Raw genomic sequence first — 7,567 nt, forward strand, 5'->3', positions numbered from 1 at the left:
ATGAGTCTATGAGATCTCTCTCACTGCCCAGCACCCCCCAACAGGCCCCCACTGCCTAGCACCCCAAAACACACAAACCTCCCCCACTGCCCAGCGCCCTCCACACCCTCACAGCCCAGCACCCCCCGCACACCTCCCAGACACTCACTCCACCACACCCTTCCCCCTTCCCTGGCCGCACTCACCAGCCCTGCTGGGAGGTCTCTGGCTCCTAGGGTGAGAGTGGCAAGGGGAGTCTCCAGTGGTGAGCGGGAGCCGGTTCGCGGGAACCGGTTGTTAAATTTAGAAGTCCTTTTAGAACCAGTTGTCCTGCGCAGGACCGGTTCTAAAAGGGCTTCTAAATTTAACAACCGGTAAGTTGAAGTGACCAGGACCGTAGCTAGGGGGGAGCAGAGGGAGCGGCTGCTCCCCCTGAGCACATTATCCAAAAGTGGCACCTTAAAAGCCGACCCCATGGGTGCTCCAGTTCTCCGCCCCGCTCCTCAGCCCCAGCTCACCTCCACTCCGCCTCCGCCTCTGAACACTCCGCCCCGCTTCTCCCCCTCCCCCCCCGCTTCCCGCGAATCAGCTTTTCGCACGGGAAGCTTGGGAGGGCAGAGAAGCAAGCAGCGGCTTCGCGCTCAAGCCCAGGGAGGCAGAGACGGAACGGAGGTGAGCTGGGGTGGGGGGAGCCTTCTGCGCCACAGCAGATAACCCGGGGGGAGGGGCGCGCAGGGGTACCGCTCCCCGCCCCAGCTCACCTCCGCTCCGCCTCCCTGGGCCTGAGTGTGAAGCCGCCGCTTGCTTCTCAGCCCTCCCAGGCTTCCTGCGCGAACAGCTGATTGGCGGGAAGCGGGGGGGCTGCAAGCTCAGACTGACCTGGTGCTCCAGGCACTGCGCGGTGGCAGCGTGGCCCTGCTCCAGCTGAGCAGCGCGGCTGTAGCGCCGCCAGCCACCTCCAGGCAGCGCGGTAAGGGAGCAGGGAGGGGATGTTGGATAGAGGGCAGGGGAGTTCAGGGGGGTGGTGGGGGGCTGGATAGAGGTCGGGGCGGTCAGATGGCAGGGAACAGGGGGATTGAATGGGGGCAAGGGTCCCGGGGGGCAGTCAGGAAGGAGCAGGGGTTGGATGGGGTGGTGGGAGGCAGTCAGGGGCAGGGGTTCCAAGGGTGGTCAGGGGACAGGGAGAAGGGGTGGTTGGATGGGGAATCAGGAGAGGAGTTGGATGGGGTGGCGGAGGGCAGTCAGGGGCAGGGAAGGGGGTGGATGGGGCAGGGTCCCGGGGGGGGCATCAAGGAACGCGGGGGGTTGGACGGGGCACGAGTCCCGGGACGGGGGTGGGCCAAAAATCTCTCAGGACTGGGGCAGTGGCTGAGCCCTGTGTCCCGCTGGGGGGGGGGGGGGCGAGGGCTCCGTGCCCGTATCCCGCTTGGGGCAGTGGGGAGGGGCAGCGGCACGCGCGGGCTCCGTGTCCCACTTGGGGCCGGGTTGGGGGGGGGCGTGGAGGCGCGGCGGCGCGCGAGGGCTCCATCCCCGTGTCCTCCCTTGCTGGCTCCTGTCGGCGGGCAGGCACGCCACCAGGAGCTGCCCCAGGAGCGCCGTCACGCCAGCCTCGGGACTTTGTGTGTGTGGGGTTTAGAATCCCCCCGCGGGCCGCACAGTAAGCCCCCACGGGCCGCATGTTGTGCAGGCCTCGTCGTGTGGCATACTCTCCACATGTCTGAAAAGCATAAGATGCCATCTGCGGACAATGGCCCCAGTAGTCTGTAGACCGGAGCGACCATAAACATCTGCTTTACAAATGAAGTCGTTCCACTCTATGCCCAATATACAACGTTGGCATTTTATGTGGAAAGCCTCCAGCTTTGCCCACTCTGAGTGGCGCAGTCCCAATGTTTCGCAGCCGTACAGCAGTACAGAGAGGATACAGCTCGATTAGATCCTGAACTTGGTTGTCGTGCCGAGATGATGTTGATTCCGTCTTCATTGTAAACGACCCATGACAGAGGCTGCAATGCCACACTCAGGCACCTAAATAAATGGCCTGACCTTTCTCAAATGCTGAATACCAAGAACTCCTCACTCGAATCTGCCGAAGCCGTGGCTGTTCAGCTCCTCTGAAAATCAATCCACTCGTTTAGATGCCTGAATATGAATGTTAGTGCCAGACTTTGGACAGTGACATAGGAAGATATTGGCCTGAGCCTATGCATGGACTCTCATCGTACAATCCAGCCACTCAACAGATACATCCCAGCTTCTGACTGTGAGCCATTCAGTTACAATGGGGAGGCCTAAATGCTGTAAGTGAATTAACATGTAATGATAGATAGATAGTATAAGCTATTCTTTCTACCATCTGCCGTAGGGATTTGCTCTGTAGAGCTTGCTTTCCCTGTTACTCATGGGTATTTATGTTCCAGAGGCCCACATGAGAGAGGGAAGGATTTCAGGCCCAAGGCCCAAGTGGAGCAGGAAGAAGCACACGCTCACCTCAGTTGCCTTCTTTGCTGAGGTAAGTTTTGTTGACTTGTTGAACTGAGATTGCAGAGCGTTGCTCAGTCCCATATTTTCACAACTGGCAGTGCCCCATATTTATGTCTGGGCCACCTTGCATCCTCATTTCTTGACCTGTAAGTGGGGTGGCCTGGGGTTTATGTAAAAGGCAGGGATTGTGTTGAAACCATAATCATCCAGATACTTCTGAGGAAATCCCCCTGGAACAGTGGAAATAGCGTAGCATTCGGCCATCAGTCCCTCGGTAATTTCCCAGATTGTGACTGCATTTGATTTCCCGTGAGACGTCTTGAAAACTGCTCTCTTTGTTGAGAGGCTGAACCTCTGAAAGTTCGCCCTGGAGAATGTAAGCATTGACAGGAGAGCCGTTGTGTTGATTCCCTAGGGCGCACTGTCCAGCACGCCGGCAGACAGACCCAGATCAGAAGGCCTGGACTTGGTACGTGAACGTAAGTAATATCCTTAGGTTAGTGTAGTGAGGAAGCAGAGGTCCCAGGGTGTGGGTCAAGGAGATGGCAATGGGGACGCAGAGGCCCTGTCATGGCACCAATGGGGTCTAATTTGTACTGTATGCTTTGGTCATCCACTGTTTGATGATCCTCTTCTGTAATGGGCGCCATCGGCCTGTTGTAATGGCTCCAACACCACCCTCCTCCCAGCCTCAGGAGAGGGAGGTGTTTCCAAGGGAGAGGGGGCATGGCTGCGGCATCCCCGAGGCTTCTCTGCTTTATGCTGGGGGCTGGCCCAGTGGCCAGATGGCCTCCAAGTTGGTGGGGGTGGCGCACAAAAGTGGCTTTCAGGCACATTCCCACACAGCTGCCAGGATCTGCACTGAGCCTAGGATCTGCAGAACCATATCACAGGCTGGGCCTCAAGGCTGGCAGGTTGGCAGATGCTGCACTGAGCAGCAGAGTTACTCTGTGTCCTGAGTCAGGAAGCTTTTCTGCTGCTTCACTGATCAGAGGAGCCTGGTAGTTAAATGAGGCAGGAAGATACACCTGGTTAATGCAAAGACACAGATGGAGCCCTGGAAGCCCATATTTCCTGGTGTTTAGTCAAAGAAGATCAGGCCTGGGCAATATGACTTGACAGTCCTCAGCAAGGACTCATCAGAGAGACCCTCAGATGTAAAGAGGGAGGAGGTGGGGGATATTGGGTACAAACTCCCCAGATCCAGTTCCTTAGTCCGGGATCTGAGTGAGGGTCAGACCAGCCCGTCAGTCAAAGGAAATAGTGGACAGTGAGATGGTTATAGGCTAAGCCTAGAGATGCAGGAATGAGTCCAACCCCTCTTTGTTCAAGGTGGCCTGATCCAAACAAAGCTCACGGAAGTCAGTCTCTCTGTTGTCTTTAATGGGCTTTGGCCCAGGCCCATGGAGAAGGGAATGTGTTCTTTGAGCCCTACAAAGGACAGAGCAGAGACCATTTCCGTCATTAATAGTGTGATGATTGAGCTGGAATAAAGCTAATCCAGGGCTCCCCTTTCTCTGCTGTTGCTAAACTTCTTTTTTCCTTGTTGATCCCCCAACACACGAACTGCTGGGCACCGCCAAAGTCCACAAAGAGGAGAAAAGAGGGAGGAGCAGCATCCGCCTGCTAAAATTCATGGCTGAGGACGGACCAAGTAACCTTTGACCCTGGCTAGCTCATTATGTGTTCCACAGGGGACCCTTATTACATAACAGTACAGTGATTGGCCAGCCCCTGGCTGGCAGGATAAACCCAGAGCACAGCAACCTCTGTCCTCATGGCTGAAATGGGCTAGTGCCACTAGATGGGCCATGCCTCCTTCACCTCTATTACGCAGCAGTAAGGGTGTGAATCACAGCAAGGAGATCAAAGCTCTGTAGAGCTAGAGACAAGCTCTCTCCTCGCCACCTTTCATATGGCAATTCTCACCCCTCCCCCACCCCCACCCTCCCACACACACACACATTTACAGAGGAGACTCTAGACAAAATACAGCAAAGGGCAAAATAACTGGTCCCTGGACTGTGGGAGGAGAGTTATGGGCACGGAGTGAGGGAGCTGATGGCAAGGGGTAGGTTCCGGGCGAGTGTGGTCCCGATGATCAGCGAGCCTACGGGAGTTATTCACATTCTCAGGAGGCCGGGAAAATTGCTTAAAACTAAGACAGGAAAGCTGGAGGCAAGACCACGTTAACCATGAAAGCAGCCTGTTGGTTTGCCTGGGACGGGGACAGTCCAGCTCGCAGCGTAGTTCTCCTACAGTCGCTCTGGACTGACTCTGGCTCTTGTCCCCACTGAGTCTCCCACCCCAGCCACCATGCGCACATGAGCCCACGGCGATTCTGAGGAGACCCCTATTTTCTGAACAACGGCTTCAGGAAGGACCTGGCTGGCTGGGAAAGCGCAGAGCACTACAGAGCCGGCTGGGCCCTTCATGTTTTTCAGCCTGTCGGCATATTGGATTCAGACTAATTCTCAGGCTGAACTCTATTTAGAACAGGTACCTTTGTTCCTTCCTGCGCTAACGTCACTCCGCTTTGGGGGAGAATAAGGACAAAGGCCTATTAGAGATCTGTAGAAAGCCGATCTGGGAGACAGATTCTTTCACAGCTGCTACTGTGAGATTCTGACAGCTTCCTCTGAACCACCAGGTGCTGGCTGCTGTCAGAGATGGGGTCCTGGACTGGATGGAACTCAAGTTTTGATTCAGTCTGCTAATGCCCATAGCTAGTCCTTCACTAGTCAGTACCAGACGCCAGGAACCAGCTCCTCGGATGGTGCTAATTGGCTTAGCGCTATGGACGGCAATGGAGCTCTGCAAATTCCCACCAGCTGAGGATCTCTAGCCCTGCAGCATCAGTGACTCAGGACACTGGAGGGTGTTGGCCGAGGCTTTGAAATGATCATGGCAGTGAGAGATGGGCTCAGACTGGAAACCCCAAACCCAGCACTGGTGGACTTGGGGACGCTGAGATCTGGATCCGGAGCCAGAGCTGAATGATGTGGCTTGGGGCAGTCGCTGATTACAATAACCCCTGGTGTGTAGCTGGGCTGTGTGCACTGCACACTGGGCTCCCAACTGCAGGATTTGACTAGTAGCCTATTAAAAAAAATGGTTTTGAGGTGCAGAAGGACAAGTAAAAATGTGACACCCTGTCCCAGACCCTGAGCTATTTCTGTGGTCCAGGGGTCCCTTTACGAACACAGCAGCCATCTCCATACAGCAGCTAACAAAAAAAAAAGCTTCCATGCTCCTTAAATCCTGACCCTGTCCCTCTTCCATCCTGCACTGGCCTTTATTACACAAAGGTCTTGTCTACACTTACGTCAGCACGTAGGGTGCGTGTAGCTCCACATGAAAGGCTGTGGTAGGGAGGGCAGCCAGGCTCAGCTTGGGGAGCTGCCGGTGCCATTCCGCACTGCCTCCCCCCACCAGAGCCTTTCCCCACTGGAATCTCACTGCCGTGGGGAAAGGCTCTGGCAGCGGGGAAGGGGCAGGACTCTACCCTACTAAATATAGCAGCGTAGACACGGGAGGCCCTGCATGGGCATGTAGGGTGCATAGCCATAGGGTTCAAGCGTCCCTTTACTTGTCTTAGCCAGGCCTCACCGTCTACACTGCTGTTACACCCGTGCTAGCAGGGTCGAAATAGCCCCAAGTGTAGACCTACCCAAAGCAACCACCTCTGTTCCTGGAGTCCTAATTGACTGCGCTTGAAGAGGCTTGGGGATTGCAAAGGAAGGCAGGGTCCAAGTTAAAAGACTAGCCCAGCAGCAGCCCCTCTGGTGGGAATTCGTCCTGGGCTCACTGCAAGGAAACAGTTCCCCCTTAATTAGGACTTTGTATTGTTCTTCCAAAAAAGTAAGGCAGAAACTAGTCATGTAAGCCACTCACCACAGGGTGGCGCTGATGCTCTGCCTCCCCTACGTTTTTCTCCTCTTAGGTCCCTTTGCAGCGGATCAGATTATGTCCGGTCTCTGTGCCCATTGATGCAGTCTGAGTAGCAGGAGCCCTTCAGCCCCACGGTGACATGGGCTGTTACGTGTTTGAATGATTAATCTTTCCTCTTCCTATTCCAGGCCAGAAGGGCTGAGGTGCTGTTTCCCGAGGAGCTGTTCCAGGACTAGCGAGGTAAGCACAGACACGGGCCGTGCACTACAGCTCTAGGTACACCCAGGAGCGCCGCCAGCGTTTTTGCTGCCCTAGGTGGCGGAAGGTCCCGCCCCCGAAATGCCGCCCCCGACAGGCGGCAGAAGGTCCCGCCCCCGAAATACCGACGACAACGGGGGCAGCCGAAGATCCGGCCGCCGCGGTCGCTGCCCCCCAAATGTTAGCGCCCAAGGCAACCGCCTAGGTTGCCTAATGGGTTGTGCCGGCCCTGGGTACACCCCTGTAACCCTAGAGGGGCAGGAAACGTGGTCCTTTCAGGTGGAAACGATGGTCATTTTAATATGAGTGTAGAGTGTTTAGCTGCAAGCTGGATGGATAGAAACAGAGAGTTTGGAAGATCAATATGTAGCTGAAGATCATTGTTTTTACTGTGTTTTTCCCCCCTCATAGGAGCCTTTCCAAGCGTCACAGAAGGACGGGCCAGAGTTAACATGGCATAGAGTTGTTTGTTGCATAATAAAGCTGCTGCTGATTTCCAAGTGTGTGCGGCCAACTTTCCTCACTGTGCACTAGGCCGCGTGTAGCCATGTGACTGAGATGTCGGCCTTCTCTTTTCTGGGTACTGCACCTTTAATAGTAGAGGAATCCTGCTGGCTGCCAGCATCCTGGCTAGGGTTGCCAGGTGTCCAGTTTTCGACCGGAACACCCGTTCGAAAAGGGACCCTGGCGGCTCCGGTCAGCACTGCTGACTGGGCTGTCAAAAGTCCGGTTGGCGTGGGGCTGGCAGGCTCCCTACCTGGCTCCGCGCATCTCCCCACAAGCAGCGACATGTCCCTCGGCTCCTAGATGGAGGGACGGCCGCAGCCCCATGCACAGCCCCCACCCTGAGCGCTGGCTCCGCATCTCCCATTGCCTGGGAGCCGCGGCCAATGGGAGCTGCAGGGGTGGCACCTGAGGGTGGCGACAGCGTGCAGAGCTGCCTGACTGTGCCTCC

General features: G+C 56.1%; 1 long non-coding RNA gene across 1 annotated transcript; it reads left to right on the plus strand.

Annotated features, from left to right (window-relative positions):
* Positions 1-2,414: 2,414 nt before the first annotated feature.
* Positions 2,415-7,091, plus strand: LOC128846341 (uncharacterized). The gene is made up of 4 exons (XR_008446767.1): positions 2,415-2,491; positions 2,879-2,942; positions 6,543-6,594; positions 7,024-7,091. It is a non-coding gene; the product is annotated as an uncharacterized LOC128846341 (long non-coding RNA).
* Positions 7,092-7,567: the final 476 nt, after the last annotated feature.

Source organism: Malaclemys terrapin, chromosome 12 (assembly GCF_027887155.1).
Source record: "Malaclemys terrapin pileata isolate rMalTer1 chromosome 12, rMalTer1.hap1, whole genome shotgun sequence".
Taxonomy (NCBI): Eukaryota; Metazoa; Chordata; order Testudines; family Emydidae; genus Malaclemys; species Malaclemys terrapin.